Source organism: Macaca nemestrina, chromosome 7 (assembly GCF_043159975.1).
Source record: "Macaca nemestrina isolate mMacNem1 chromosome 7, mMacNem.hap1, whole genome shotgun sequence".
Lineage (NCBI taxonomy): Eukaryota > Metazoa > Chordata > Mammalia > Primates > Cercopithecidae > Macaca > Macaca nemestrina.
Window position 1 is genome coordinate 61,192,685 of NC_092131.1, and position 16,198 is coordinate 61,208,882.

The 16,198-nt window shown below is 32.6% G+C and overlaps 1 protein-coding gene and 1 long non-coding RNA gene across 3 annotated transcripts in view; one reads left to right on the plus strand and one right to left on the minus strand.

The window, feature by feature from the left end:
- Positions 1–13,534, plus strand: part of LOC105481879 (MAM domain containing glycosylphosphatidylinositol anchor 2) — an 859,970-nt gene extending 846,436 nt beyond the window's left edge. The window contains exon 18 of one of the 2 annotated variants that reach the window (XR_011625905.1): positions 149–13,534. The gene's annotated coding sequence lies outside the window, so the exon portion shown is untranslated. The remainder of the gene's footprint in view (positions 1–148) is intronic. The other variant, XR_011625904.1, reaches the window with a different exon arrangement.
- The window catches only part of LOC105481876 (uncharacterized), a 29,416-nt gene continuing 14,967 nt past the window's right edge, over positions 1,750–16,198 (minus strand). Inside the window, exons 2-3 of the long non-coding RNA XR_987235.3 lie at positions 9,915–10,016; positions 1,750–1,837 (exon numbers count right to left, since the gene is read on the minus strand). This is a non-coding gene — a long non-coding RNA (uncharacterized lncRNA). The remainder of the gene's footprint in view (positions 1,838–9,914; positions 10,017–16,198) is intronic.

Consider the following 16,198-nt stretch of genomic DNA (forward strand, 5'->3'; position numbering starts at 1 on the left):
AAGTTTCAATCCTACTACTAAGCATTTATAAAATACTAAAATCTTTCCTACCATCTCAAACAGTAAGAATACACAATGCTTCAGAAGTTGATGAGAACTGGCTGGTACTTCACAAATTAATTTTGATTAAATTTTTTAAAAATTGCAGATGAATGTGAAGAACAAAGGGGCAATCAGAAGAAGTGCAAAGCAATCAGGCTTATTGAGATGGTAATAAAATGTATATCTCAAATGGATTCTGGATCATTCACGTAAACCAACAAACAATTTGAATCAACATTTTTCACTACAGATCATATGTTCAGTTGCTTTAATTGAAAGTACATGGATAAAATGCAGAAATTTTAAAAGACTGGAACAAGTGAAATGTAAATTTTGTTAAGAAACCTCTTCTTTAATGTTAGTAAAAATAATGAAACTTTTAAAACACCCATTTAGCAACTGCCTTCCTTTTCCTAATACTTTTTGTATTTATTATGAACTGGACTCACCAACATATTTTTCCTTTTCCATTTTGATAACATATTTAAAGTGTAATTGATGCCAATATTTTTTGTTCTTTTATAGAGAGGCACCAGGCAATGGAGTTTTTAATGTTCTGGAAGAAAGAATATACCATGTAATCTCTTATTGCCAGTAATTGATCCCAATTTTAATTTGGAATATTATTCTATTTCATGGGTTCAGGAATGCTTGTCTCTCTCCATATTAACATCTCTGCAATTGGGCCCATTTTAACTGCAATTGGCAGCATTTCTTTGTAGTGATATGTGAAATGCATCATAGATATAATGAAATTCACTGAAGTCACTAACATTGCCAGAAGTGCCAAACAATGCCTAATGTTACTACTTTTCAACAAACCCTAAAGTGAAAAAAAAAACACACCCAACCATATTTGTAAGGTTTACATCAAATGCTCACTGACTATGCAGTATTTAAAAATAATGTAATTTTTATTTTGACCATTTAAAAAATCTGAGTCCTCTCTTTAAGTACATTATATATATACCTAGGTTCACTCTTTTTTTTTTCTTTTTCCTGCTACGTGTTTTTTAATTCCACCACAAATCATAATATACCCCTGTTTAAAATGTTTCTTCCTTCAATGTTATTCACAGTACTTTGTCACAAGTTTGGCCTGTCATTAATTTTTCTTAAAGAGATTTGAAAGATGCATGGTGCACCACAATGTCATGCAATAGGCTAAACTAAAGAGGAATTTCATTTCACACATAATGCAGAATTGACTTCGGCATGGCAATGAATTATGATAATTATAACATTGAGAATTACAACCCAGCTAGTCAGTTATATCATGTAATAGAGTAAAAACAATTCCATTCTTTTGTATTTTAAAATATGATGAAATACAAATTACAACTGTATTAACTTTTCACCAAACATGCATTTTTATTTTAAAAACTTTATAATAAACATATGTCAATAAAATGTGTAACTCGAAGAACAATTAATTCATTTAGTTATAAAGACTGTATGAACCTGACTGTGTTGTTTTTCATGATCGATTTTTCTTTGCTCTGATTAGTGATTTGAAAGATGGTGATGGAATAATCTGATTTTTATAGACTGATTTCCAAGTATTCTTGTGAATGCATATTATTTACCACAATACTTTTTTTTTTTTTTTAATGTGCCTTTCAAAGATCAGGGCCAATCAACAGACATTTAAACTGGAAAAATTTTACCCCAAATTAATTTGCTTCTTGGTTGATGACTACTTTTTACTAATTGCTTCATCTGTGTCTCACCAAAGCAGAAGGTACACTCTTCTTGCAACTGGGTAGTTGATGTCAATGAGGAGTTATTGCATTTTCTGTGAAAACAATAAAATCATAGGGTTCACTCCCAAGCTATTTCCTTTCCTATAATGTTCCCTTTGTGACTAATCAGTTATTAGTTTTCTTAGTGCTTATTTTTAAAAAGCAATGTCTGGCATTTTCTACTTCTATGTAGGAGAAAAGCTACCACAGAATGATCGGAATTTTTTTCAAATCTAATATAAAACATTCTTTGCCGAATATGCATAATATTTATCAGTAAACATGTATGTTGTTATTACACAGAAAAAGAAAGACTAAAGACTTGAAATCTTTATGTGAACTATGTCAGTTCTGAATCAATCCATATGTTCATGTCTGCTTAGAAAAATAAGCGAGGCTTAGAGAGGGAGAAATATTCCATATATTTGTATATGGATGACTTTATTAATATATTAATTTAAAGCTTAATAAATTAAGAGTGGTGATATCACTACCCTGAACGTACATTGAACATATTGAAATTAGGGAACTGGAATTCAAAATGTTGAGTAGGGCAGAGGTTAAACACTGGGTAGAAACTGAAATAGTTTTCTCGAGGAAATATTTACAACTGATTGAATTTAGTTTCAATTGTACTAATTTTCCATGAGTTGAGCTAAAATGTATTCTTATTTTTCAATAAAACAATGGGAAATTCTATAAAATAGGGATTAGCTTGTTAGTTTCAGTTTGTTTTTGTATGGCTCTTAATTGTTGTCCTGGGTTTCCAGGATGTCATTTTTATTTCTTGAGTTTCATCAATATATTTAAATGTGTAAGTTTAATCAAATATACATTGTATTAAATTTATATTGAATATTAGTTTCATTTCAAATCTCAAAGTTTAGATTTAATTTCATTTTCCTTTTGATATTTTCCTCCTGCTAAATAGTTTCAGATAGCTGTATGTTATTTTCCCTTGGATTTTTTTTTCAATAAATGAAATTATGTTAAATACTCTATTAGTGTTTTGGGGAAATTTCTACTGTCAATAGCACTTAAGTTAGAAACAAAAAGATATTTAGAAGAGCAATTATGTTTGCAATTTAAGATAAAAATGCCATCATTTCTCTCACTTTTGAAAAGCTTTTATAGACTCAACACTGCAGTGAGCACAATTAGCCCATTAAGATATGTGTGGATTTTTACATCCTTTCTAAGGGATCATTTATAAGATTGTGTTAAACAAGCAGGCACTAAAATCTTCCTGAATTAATGTGATTTAAGAATTATAACTCAGTTTAGTAACTCTGGGCTTCTGTATGATAGTGAAATAATTGTGGTTTAATGGTGCTAATGTTATTCAGGAAGATAGTTTTAATCACATATTTCATGGGGACACTAGGCTAAATGTGAGTTTTCTGGGAGAAACAAATAATGTTGCTTGACAATGATTGAATGAACCAAAGCATAAAGAGAATTCTAAAAATTAACTTGCGTATCATTGTTTCCCTACTGACATTTTAGCTTAATTTTATCGTTATTTTTGGTATTACATATCTAAATAAATCTAAGAAATTTTGGAAATGCAGGTACAATTAACATTAACAGACTCATTGACAGTGTTCAAAAGTCAACCCCCCAACTGCTTTCTAACTGTGCGTTAATTACTGTTTATTTTTCATATGCTTTTTTAGTTGAATTAAGGATCTTACCTATATTTGTATTCCTGGTAGTCTTTAGTTGTCTACATACTTGCTTCCCCAATGAAACTGTAACCTCTTCCATCGCAAGGATGTGTCATTCACATCTTCAGTAGTCTCTATTGAACCTAGGTAAATTGTAAGTCAGGGTTCTATGGAGACTACTGAATTAATGATTATTGAAATAATTTATGATTTAGAGTCATATTTAGACCAGAATTTTTTCATTTAACCTAAAAATAAGCAGCAACTTCATCTTTCACTAATGAGATCAATGTAATTTCATAGACAGAAGAGATCTCCTGTATATTGAGCAAAAATGAGAAGCCAACTGAAGAAACAGTTTAACCATTTGCAACATAATTTACTAACACTTCTTACTTTTACAGAAAACAATCGTATTTCTTAATAAAAGAGCAAATGTCAATGTTTCTGCAAAGAAAATCATTGTATATTTAAACTAAGGAAAATTAGATGAATTCTGTATATTTTGTGTTAGATATCATAATTATACATGAAAATAATACTTTAGGGAATCTCTATAACTAAAATGTATTAATTATAGAATATTATGCTTCATTTTACATGAGTAGGATCATATAAGCTCCAACTAAATTCAAAGTCTTAGCTCCTTTCTAGTGTTCGTTGCAGTATATATTTCTTGGGATCTAAACTTGAAGTGTAGTATACTCAGACATGCAAATATTTTTCAGAGTTGTATGATAATTTGAATTGTAAAACAAAATTTTTAAATTAAGACTATTTTGGGATAATAGTTCATGCAGCAGAAACTAGATCTTATGAATGGAACAAAATAATAAGAAACAAATTATTTTTCAAAATTGGAAACAGCCTTGAATAGAGAGGACTATTAATTTTTATTATTTTAACTTGTTTCTGCCTTGAATTACATTTTTTTTTTTTTTTTTTTTTGAGACAGAGTCTCGCTCTGTTGCCCAGGCTGGAGTGCAGTGGCCGGATCTCAGCTCACTGCAAGCTCCGCCTCCCGGGTTTACGCCATTCTCCTGCCTCAGCCTCCCGAGTAGCTGGGACTACAGGCGCCCGCCACCTCGCCAGGCTAGTTTTTTGTATTTTTTAGTAGAGACGGGGTTTCACCGTGTTAGCCAGGATGGTCTCGATCTCCTGACCTCGTGATCCACCCGTCTCGGCCTCCCAAAGTGCTGGGATTACAGGCTTGAGCCACCGCGCCCGACCTTGAATTACATTTTTTAATTTTCAAAACTAACACAATTTAACAGGTTGATGAGTCCAAAATATAAGGATTGTATGGTGCTAATATATGGCAGCCAAATAATAATTATTAAGTAAATGAAAAATAAGTAATACAATGTCTGTTTGGAATTTTTAATGAAAGAAACATACATCTTTCTTTTTTCAGATTTTGATAGTATCTTGTACAAGACTGAGATTTCGAATGTATCCAAAAGGCTTTTCCAATACAGTCGTATCTGGGCATGCTAGAAGGGTACCCATTCTGAATCAATCCCCCCACTACAGAATATGATGCAATTATTCTGCAATTTCTCACTCAGTTATCCATTCCTTCATCCTTAGCGTTACTTTTTTCCATTTAGTCTTCTTTTAAACTACAAATACTTTCATAAGACAAAGATATTAGTTCCTAATAATATGGGGCACATTTTATCAGATCAAAATCTTCCAATAACTAGAATAATAGACTGAGAAAACTTACCAGGAAGGACTAGGAAAAAGAAGGAGAAGCATGCTAAAAGAAGATGTATAGGACTTGAAAGACTACATTCATTTCATAATTTTCCTGAGAGTAGGTTCAGATCGCATACCCAATGCAGAAAATGTAGATAGAATGAGAAGAATGTCCACCTGTCAGATATATGCAGCGTATCAAAGAACAGAGTTGTAGAGTTTATAGAACAGAATCACAGACAATGAAGTCACAGAGATGGGAAAATATGAATAGGTATGGATAATGTAGTTTAAAATGAAGTTAGTTAAATGAGTGCTCACATCAGTACAAGAGAGACAAAAGGAAAATTTTGTAATCAAATGCATTTGGTAGAGACAGAATCTAGAAAGTGAAAATAAAGTATTCAAGTAAGTTTGAAAAGGAGTTGCAATAAACACATTTGCAAATATTTTACCGCATGATCTTCTTGCTTTCTCTTCTTTCCTTTTCAGTGACTATTTACAACTTGACTTCTCTGTCCACTTTCTCCTTACTGTATTATGTGAAGTCGCATTATGTAGGTTAGTTTAGAGTAAATTTTACTTTAAGACGTATTTCAACAAGCAAGTTCCTGTCTCAGAGTGCTTCTGCTCACACTTTTACTTTAGCGCTTTCTCATTAAGTAATTTTAATCAACTTATTTAATGTTCCTACAACTCAGCTTTTTTCTCCTGTAAAATAGGGATAATAGCAAGAGTAATAATATGGTATCTCACAGGATTCATGGGAGGCTCAAATAAGATAATCTGTGAAAAGCACTTAAATAATTTCCTAGAGCATAGCAAGCAATAAAGAGCACTCTTTATTGATATGCTTCCTATTATTAGAGAAAGAAAAAGAAGAATATTGAAAATCATGATGTCTGTTACAATGCACATGTGCCAAGTTTGGAAATGAGCATCATCAAGTTATTTCTACTTTCTCTAATAATCTTACTTCAAGCCCATGCTTACACTTACACTCATACACACACAGCATTTACATAACGATTTATCATTTTCAAAGTGTTCTGAAACTCATTATTTTATCTGTTCATGGGTTAGTAACTTACACACAGTATATGTGATTCTACATATGATGGAAGACTTAAGATTTTTTTTTTTTCCAGAACTCTGACTCTTACGGCATGTAGAAGGGCACCCTTTCATGTGTGACCCCGGAGCGAAAAACAAACAAACAAACAAACAAAAACAGTGCTTAATAAGCAATGTCTCTTATTTTAATATCCAGTGAACCTGCATACATTAACACATCTAAAGCAACATTATTTTACGTAGCATGAAGAAGAAAAAAAAATCTGTTTTTATTGTGATTACGGGAACCACCAGTTTTACCAGTTAGTCCTATTTCAGAGATGTTAAAGTGTTCTTAAAAATTAAACATTAACTGGCCAGGCGCGGCAGCTCACGCCTGTAATCCTAGATCTTTGGGAGGTCGAGATGGGTGGATCACCTGAGGTCAGGAGTTCAAGACCAACCTGGCCAATATGGTGAAACCCCGTCTCTACTAAAAATACAAAAATTGGCTGGATGTAGTGGCAGGCACCTGTAGTCCCAGCTACTTAGAAGGCTGAGGCAGGAGAATCGCTTGAACCCAGGAGGTGGAGGTTGCAGTAAGCTGAGATTGTACCATTGCACTCCAGCCTGGGCAACAGAGCAAAAACTCCTTCTCAAATAAATAAATAAATAACATTAAAATTGATAAAATATGGTATCATTTATAATTATTCCAGATACTTCATTCGAGCCTCATAGAAAACCTGCTTTGTGTATTAGAATGCAGCCAGATTGGGACTTTAATGTTAATCAAAACCTCCTAGGATGGTTGTTGACAATTCAGATTCCAAGGTTTTGGCACTAGAAGTTTAGAGTCAATAGAGATGCAGGAAGGGAGAGGGCCTAGGTTTTAAACAAGCTGCTTAAATAATTCTGATGTATATGATCAAAAAATCAGAATTTGGTAAACATTGGTGTAGTGGAAAGAACATACATTCAAATCCGGATTTCACCATTATAGCTGTGTGACTTTATGTAGATGGTTTAAATTATCTGTTACTTAGTGTCTCTTGGACACATCGTAGAACAGTCTGGAGCCAGACTGCCTGTATTCTTCCTTATACAATTTCCCTCCATTCCTTCAGGTGTAAAAGGGGGTAGTATGTTGTCTAATTTATGAGCTAATATATGTAAAACACTTAGAACATTACTGGTAAATAAGAAGTGCTACATAAGTGTTTACTCACCTGTAAAAAAAGGCACAGCAATAATAATACCCATCTCATAATGCCATGATGATTAAATGAGGTAATGCATATCAGGTGTAATATTTAGCAAAGAAACCATTTTGGATTTTTTTCCCAAAATAATGGCTTAATGCAGTAATCTATCTTCTAAATAGTTTTAAATTTTTGTTCATGAATAACCCTTTTTTTAACCTTGTTTTATCTTGAGGATAGACAAGGAAGAATTTTCCACGACATTTTAATGATGCAAATATTTTCACATTGTTATGTAACTGACATAAATTATATTAGCCCTCAAATGAAGTAAGTTCTCTGGTATTACTTTCTAATATAAATGACTTTTGAATAATCATGCTTATTTTAGAATGTAAAAGTTAGAAAAATTAGACATGTATTAGTGAATAAGCACAAGTTTGGCATTCTTCAAAAGTTAATCATTAATATTTATATATGTACATATATTATAGACAGAAATGTTGCTAATTTGTAAAAATTTAACCTTTTATTTTGACATAGATTTACATGCAGTTGTAAGAGATAACACAGAGGTTTCATATACACTTTACCCATTTTCCCCCAATGATAACTTTTAAAACTGTAGTACAATATCACAAACACATTGACATTGATACAATCCACTAATCTTGTTCCCCAGGTTTATTTGTGCTTGCGTGTAAGTGTGTATTTAATTCTGTGTATTTTAAACACATCCGTAGGTTCATTATCCATCACCACAGTCAATACACAACAGTTCAACCACCACAAGGATTGCTTTAGTGTTGCCTTTTGACAATACATCTCCCTTCAGCCAGCCAATTCTATACCACTGGCAACAATTAATCTGTTCTCCATTTCTACAGTTTTGTCAATTCAAGAATGTTACATAAATGTATCATACGCTACGTAAATATTGGGGAGTTGCTTTTTTCAGCCTAATTTCCTGGAGATTTATCCAAGTTGTGGTATGTATCAATAGATTGTGCCTTTTTATTGCTGAGTAATATTGTGTAGTATGCACGTACTACATTTTGTGTAACCATTTACCCATTGAAGGACATCTGGATTGTTTCCAGTGCAGGGCTATTATAAATAAAGCTGCTATGAACATTCATGTACACATTTTTGTGTGAACTTAGATTTCCATTACTCTGAGATAAATGTCCAGGACTATAATGGCATGCAACATAGTAGTTGCATGTTTAGTTGTATAAGAAACTGCCAAATTGCTTTCCAGAGTAAGTATATCATTTTGCATTTCTGCCAACGATGTATGAGTGATCAAATTTCTGTACATTCTCACCAACATATGTTATTGTCACTGTTTTGTTTTTGTTTTAACTATTCTGATAGGTGTATAGTAATATCTCATTGCAATTTTAGTTTGCATTTTCCTAAAGGCTAATAAAGTTGAACATCTTTTCATTTGCCATCTGAATATCCTCTTCTGTGAAATGTCTAACCATGTCCTTTGTTTTATAATTGCATTTTTAAATTGTTTAGTTTTGAGAGCTCTTTTTATATTCAACATCAAAGTCATTTGCCAGAAATGTGTTGTTCAGATATTTTCTCCCTGCCTGCACCTTGTCTTATCCTTTTCACATGGTATTTTGCAGAGAGAAAGTTTTTAGTTTTGATAAGGTCCAAATTATTTATTTTTCCTTTATGGATTGCGTTTTTTTTGATGTAAAGTCTAAGGATGCTTTGTCTAGGCTTAACTACTAAATATTTTCTTCCCGTTGTAATTTTCAAATCAATGTTGCCCTTATCTTAAAATAGAAAATAAAACAAATTTTTAGACTTGTATTATGTTAGGTACATTTATTTTAGCTCAAAGTACTGGCTTTTTTCATAGCAATGATGAAATATGTAAAATTATCAAATGTGGTCAAAAGTTAGATATTTTAAGTATTAAATCTAAATTTAGAAGGTAACATTTAAAGTTAATTATATATTATCTGACATTCCATAGAAACATTCGTTTAAGAAGAAGAAAGTTGCCTCTCTTTATCCCAAAACATACCCACAGATTATAACCTTGAATTTTTTGAAGTACCCTTTAATATCACTATAGGAATTATATCATGTAAAAAATCAGACAGTCATACAAATAATTATGTACAAGGATATTGTGGTAGTTTATAATGTTGAAAGAAATGGAAACGATCTAATTGCCCATCAGAAAGGGAGCATGACATAAAGCATGTGTGCTCTTATATCTACTCCAGCTTTAATAGCACAGTGCATCCTGAGGACAGCTGACTGCATGAGAGATTTTTTCAGGAACCAGGACCTATCCATGATTGTGATTCAAAAGTGTCAGACATTTACCACCACCACAACCAGACACTCTCCTGTTTCCCCACCCTGCACCACAGCCTTGGATCAACTCCTCAGATGTCCATCCCTGAGAGAGAATAGCTCTGAGGAGCCTGTTTTATAGACACCCAGAGTTCTCCAGTGAGACCAAGTTTATTACTCACCATGGTCCCTGGATCAAGAGCAATCCTTTATTGGTTGTCTTAACTCCCTTTCTCGTTTCCTCCCATCTCAAAATTTACTGGCATCACCATCCAGATAAAATACTGCATTGAAAGAACAATGATTTATTTGTAGAATAGAGAAGCAAGAATCTGTTTAAGAAAATGGGCTCAAACTTAACATCGGATATATGTATTAACATATAAATATGTCCACTATATATTGTTTAGCTAAAAAATACATAAAGTTATATGTCATCTGATACATTTATAAAAACATGTATACCCTAAACTGCTAGGATTCTTCCTGCCTGGTAGATATAGTGAAGCAGTTTCATTTTTTATTCATTTTCTATTCTGGGTTCCTTTTTTTTTTTCCCCCTACATTGAACATGTGTTAGTTGTGTTGTCTTAAAAAAGGAAGGAAAACACCTGATGAGAGAAAAGGAAGAAAATTGTTCAGTGCAAGGAAAGGTTTTCTTTGGAGTTTTTATTTTTCAAAAGTGAATCTTTTCTAGATTTGGCCTAGGAAATAAAGCTTTAGGCATTCTACAAGGGAAGTATAATACAGTAAGGAGAACCACATCTGCCTAGTGAAGTCCTAGGGATGTGCTGGGATACAGAAAACAGGATAATTATCAAAGGCAAATATCACTTAATGGTGCACATTGGCAGAGGAAATCAAGTAGGTTGAAAAGCCAAATTATGCTCTACTTGGTGAAGCATACTTAATTCAAAGTTTAGGCTGGGAATATTAGTTGGAAGAAAAGAAAAAATCTTGATTGTGAGTTCATGAAAACTATAATATGTGTATTAATGATTGGTAACAATGACGAGTTTAAATGCCAGAAGAAACATGCAGAATTTCTGTGTTAGAATATAATGGACATGTGCTTAAGACTACTTTCCCACTTTTATCCCTTCTTTCCAGTACACTAATTATTTGTTGATCTCAGTTATAGTCTCTCAATTGTATTTATTTGTTCTGGAAAATAGTACACTGCATATGAAAGTAATCGCCATCACAGTGAATGCATTTCTTTTCATCTCACTGGCCTGGCTAGCTCTGTTGATTTGGGCATGTGGTAATGAGGCCAGTGCTGTAGATTCAAACCCCATCCTAATTAGCTATACATGGAGAGATGAACTCCATGGAAAAACCTGCTACTCTTGGCCAAACATCGGACCAATGCTTATTCTCAGTCAGAAATGGGACTAAGATTGTGCAGCTAAATTGATGGTTTTCATTACCGTTATTGAATAAAAATATCAAAACTTTGTTTTTCACTGGTGTATTAATACCCTATGCTTCTCCAGTATTCCTCTTGTCTGGAATGGCAGCAACAGTCACTAAAATTTAAGGCAGAAAACTGGGAATCAACCTTGATACCTCCACATTCTTCATTCCCTCTATTCAATCAACCATCACATCTATTTGTTTTGCCTCCTGAATATATTTCAAATCTATCTTGTCATGTCTAATGTCACCACCCCAGACTAGGTTACCATATACTCTTGCTAGAATATTGCAATAACTTCTTCTTGTAGACCTTTACAACCAATCCTGCCATCTCTAGTCATTCTCTGTTATACCTTATGTGATTGTCTTAAAATGCAAATACTATACACATTCTCCTTCTTAAAGCCTTTTAAAATCTTCCCATTGCTCACCAAATAAAGATGAATTCCTTAAAGTAGGACATAAAGCCTGTATGACCTGGTTTCTTCTCACCAATCCAGCCTTATATCTCCCGTTTGGTGGGCACTTGGTACTCCCCAGGACATATCATATTTCATAATCTATCATCAGATTTAAATAAAGAAATGAATGATTATCCTACCACCTTCACTCACGTTGCTTCAGAACTTTTTTTTTTTTTTTTTTTTAGTTTCCCTAGTGCCACCTCCATACTTAGGGTTGTGTCTGCTTTTGTTTTGTCTCCTAATGCTCTAAACCCCTCTTCCTTTGTCCAGTTCATTCCTGGTCTCAGCTTATACATGCAAACCTCTGAAAATCCTTTCTTTATTATTTAGGCCAAATAGGTTTTTTTCTATTATATTTACCCTTTCCCTTAGAACATTCCTCAAAAGTTTAATGAATATTTGTGTGTTTTATTATTGTCATTTAATTATCAGCTTATTACACTGTAAGCTCTAGGAAGCCAGAGGAAATATGCTTGTTTTGCTTACCTTTAAAAAAATTCATAGGAGGGTTTCGAATATTTGTTAAAAGACAATGAATGACTATATTTCCCCTCTATTGATCCCTTAGAAGCCAAGTCCAAAGATTTCCCCAAAGATTCATTCTCTTCAGTTATTTTAGACTGTTCATCACACTTTTTAATTTTGAAATTAAAACATGTTGGTGTTACTATGTTTGCTGGTTTTTCTTAATTGTTTTGAGTAGTATCTGTTGCTTCACATACCACCTATTTCTCCTTTTATCTTCAACTGTGGTTATTTTCCATAGATCTATGTTCATCCCACCCATTACAAGAACTATATCTCAATAGATAATATCCAAACTGACTTCAATCTCCCAGACTACATTTGTTATATAGATTCAAAATTTATGATGAATCATATACGCTACAGTCCAAATCAGAAACCAGTTTCCTCTTCATCACTAAAAAACGTTTTTTCTCCTAAATTGTGATATTCTTCTGAATTCTCTATCTTGGTTAATTTGGTCACCATTATGCTCCCATTTTTCCAGTCAACTATGTTCAAGTATATTCAAAACCCATAGAATCATCTTTGCCTCCATATGTTGTATCCAAAACTTAATCAATATTGCTTCCTTATTCTGTCATCTCTAACCCTTTTAAAATTTCATTCTGCTTTCAGAGAAATTCAGACAGAACCTGTCTTGACATTGTAACAGCATACTAACTCATGTCATTACCCTTGTACCCGAGATTCATCATCACAACCGTGTGAAATCTGTCCTCCTAAAGATAGTTTTACTCCTTTACAAGAATGTGGAGCCTCAAATATTTTGGTCCCCTGCTCAGGGATCCTTAGTATCTACCTATTGTATGCTGACTAAGGTACAAACTCCTAAGTGAGTACCCACAATTTTTCTTAAATGTTTATAATATATCTTGCCAGATTACTATGCATTGAAATTTTCCTGAAAAGCATACTCTCCACTGAACATATTCACACTTTCTAAATTCTTTAAGCTTTATCTTACTATTCCACTTGACTTAAGTGACTTCTAGCTTATGATCTTGAGGTAGGAGTCCTACTCATTCTTGAACATTCGTGTCAAATGCTACTTTTTATTCTGATAACCTTCTTGAACTCCATAACACATTTTGGCAGCTCTTTTATGAATACTTTGCTTTATATCATAACTATTAGGTCTTTGTCTTATTTCCTTAATGGAGACTGTAAGCTCCTTGAGAGCAGGTATTATTTCTTATTAGTTTTATGTTCCCAGTCATGCAATTTCAAAGATTGGCATATACCAGGTGCTCAATTAATATTTGTTGAATTAAACTAAATATATAGGAAACCAGACTAATAAAAATGTACATATATAGAAAAGATTCAAGAAATCATTAAAATTTGTACATCAGAATGTATAGAATAAAGACTTTATTGTTCCTGCTGTATCATTTGTTTTATTATAAGATTTAATATTATTAATGCTTATAGGATTTGTCTTCAAATTATCTAATAAAACCTTAATGTGATATTCCCAAATGTTCTGTGAAATAGTCAGAATAAATAATAGAATATTCATTCTAAAGATCAGCAAACCGGAGTAAGAGATTTTATAACAGACCTACTAAGGCCCCAAAACGTGATGCGCATAGAACTAAAACCAGGGTCTTTTAACATTCATCACCATTTTACACTGTCTCATAATCCCAGTAATATTTATTTGCAAATATAAAATGAATTAATGTATCAATGGTGTTTGATAGTTTAATTTTTTTATCTAAAGGCATAATATATGTAAACATATTCTGAATATTCTTAAAGATGAAGGGAAGACTGACAAAACTAATGCAAAAACAAGAAATGGCAATAATTAGAATTTATTAGTTATTTATAATTATATAGGCACACATGCATAAAATTAGGAATACATGTTTATGCATATACATATATGTATGTGTATATGAATATATATGCACACACAATTTGTTGTAAATGTATGTAGATAGATCAGCACATATACATATATAGCTTATGACTGAAAATTCTAGGTATATAATTATTTCTCCCAAACATCTTATAATTTAGAATAAATGTTGTGAGAATTATCTCTCAGAAGCTAAACTAATTTCTTGACGAGGGATCATGAATCTGTATATAATATAGAAGTTCAAAGGGGAAAAAATTGGAAAATATTTACATTCTTCTCAAAATTTGACCATGTTCATTCTAGTTTGAAATTATCTGTAATGTATCAGCATAAACTAAGTTTCATATAACTGCAGCCACTTCAATTATTTTAGTGTTATTTGTACACAGCAGTCTTCACATGAATAAGTCAGATTCAAATCCCCTTGTGACACTTTGCATTTTGGATTCAGAGTCATGTTGAAAATTGTACAAGGAAGACATGGTGTTTAAACTTCAATAGTCTTCTTCATTCATCCTTAGCATTGAATACAGGCTCAAGGGAAGAACTGGAATTTCCATGGTAATAATATGAAATGTTTTCATATCAAAAACATATAAAAGACTTTTCTGACACACTAAGTACTTGGTGTGACTAAGAGATTTAAGTGCAAGTGCACTGATATTGCTAAAGAAATGACATGACTTAGTTGTAAGGAAAATCTATTTGTAATTTCCCTTCACCCCGTTTGTCAAGAAGTACTATGACTGTTTCCAATTGGCTATAAATATTAAGAAGGAATTTCTAGACTGTTAATTCTATGCTGAAACTGAGTAGAGATAAACTTCATAAAGGCAGAATTCAAGTAAGGAAGTCAAATAAACAGGATTAATGTTTTTATTTATAATGAATACGCAAAGGAGAAGGTCATGCCTCTTCTGAAAAGATTTCCCAGTATTGCTACTGCTAATTTCTTTGAATAAATTTATTTTCTGTCCCAAAGAATAAGCCTAGAAAAATAACAATTTTGCAACTTGATAGTATAAGAGCAATGTCCTACATGAAACATAATTTCTGTTAGAAAGGAAAAGTTTGTTCTAAGAAATATTTGCTGACAAAAGGAACATTTAAGTCTTTTAAAAGTCGTTTAAATGATATTATTTGTTTTGTTGAATTTCTCTGAGTTTTTTTGTGGGTTTTTTTCCTACATTTGGATTTATATTCTTTTTAATTGTGAGTTGATTGGGTGCTTAGTATTGAGGGAAAGGCAGATGGGTTGCATGTACTAACTAGAGTATAGGCCTTACAACTCAGTCATGCTGGAGTTAGACTATTCTGCTTTCTTTTTACTTCTGAATTCATTTCTTAAAGCATGCGTGAATTTCACAGAACTATAGAGTATGCTATTACAAGTTAGGCATGCTGCTTAGAACTTGGAATGCAATGTGAACAAGATGTACGACACTGCCCATTCTCAAGTTAATATCATCAATTTAAGTGAGCTTTTGTTTTTTTATATTTAAGGCAATCTAGTCTCAGTCTTCTTGGTGGGAAACAGTAATAAATCTTGAATGAAATATTTACGTGCATACTTGCAGTAGCTCTATTCAATTCTCAGTAAAATGTTTCTTAAATATACCCCACCCACCCAGTATTTGTGAATGTTGGATCTACTCTTGGTTTTGCATTGCAACATTAAGGAGAATCACATTGAAAATAAGATAAAACTCTGCCTCCACAAACTACTCTTAGCCCATGAACCCAGTATCCCTTTATTTGGTGAAACTGCTATAGTGACAAAATATGGTGGTCGTGAATGGAGGGAATGCAGACACTCTGGAGAAAGGATGCTGTGAGGCTCTGTCAAAGTCAGTTGCTCAGAGCCCTCACTTCTCTCAGATCTGATATTTTGCAAAATCATTAGTTAGAGCTATAAGGCAAGTGTATTAAAAATTCTGGGGGTATAACATAAGCAAACTATCTTTTTGTGAGGTTAGCTCTGACCCAAAACCTAAATTTAATTTCAAAAAAGAAATATACTTACCAGGAGCTTAACAAAATCTGTGATGCTGTGCAGTCAATTGAGAAAGAAGTTATATTTAAAGAGTCTTTGGGTAAATATGCCCATTTCTAAAGAAGCTATTACAAGCCTGACTTTCTTTATCCTTAAGTAAATTAATACTTATCTGATTAGCTATTGCAAGCAAAC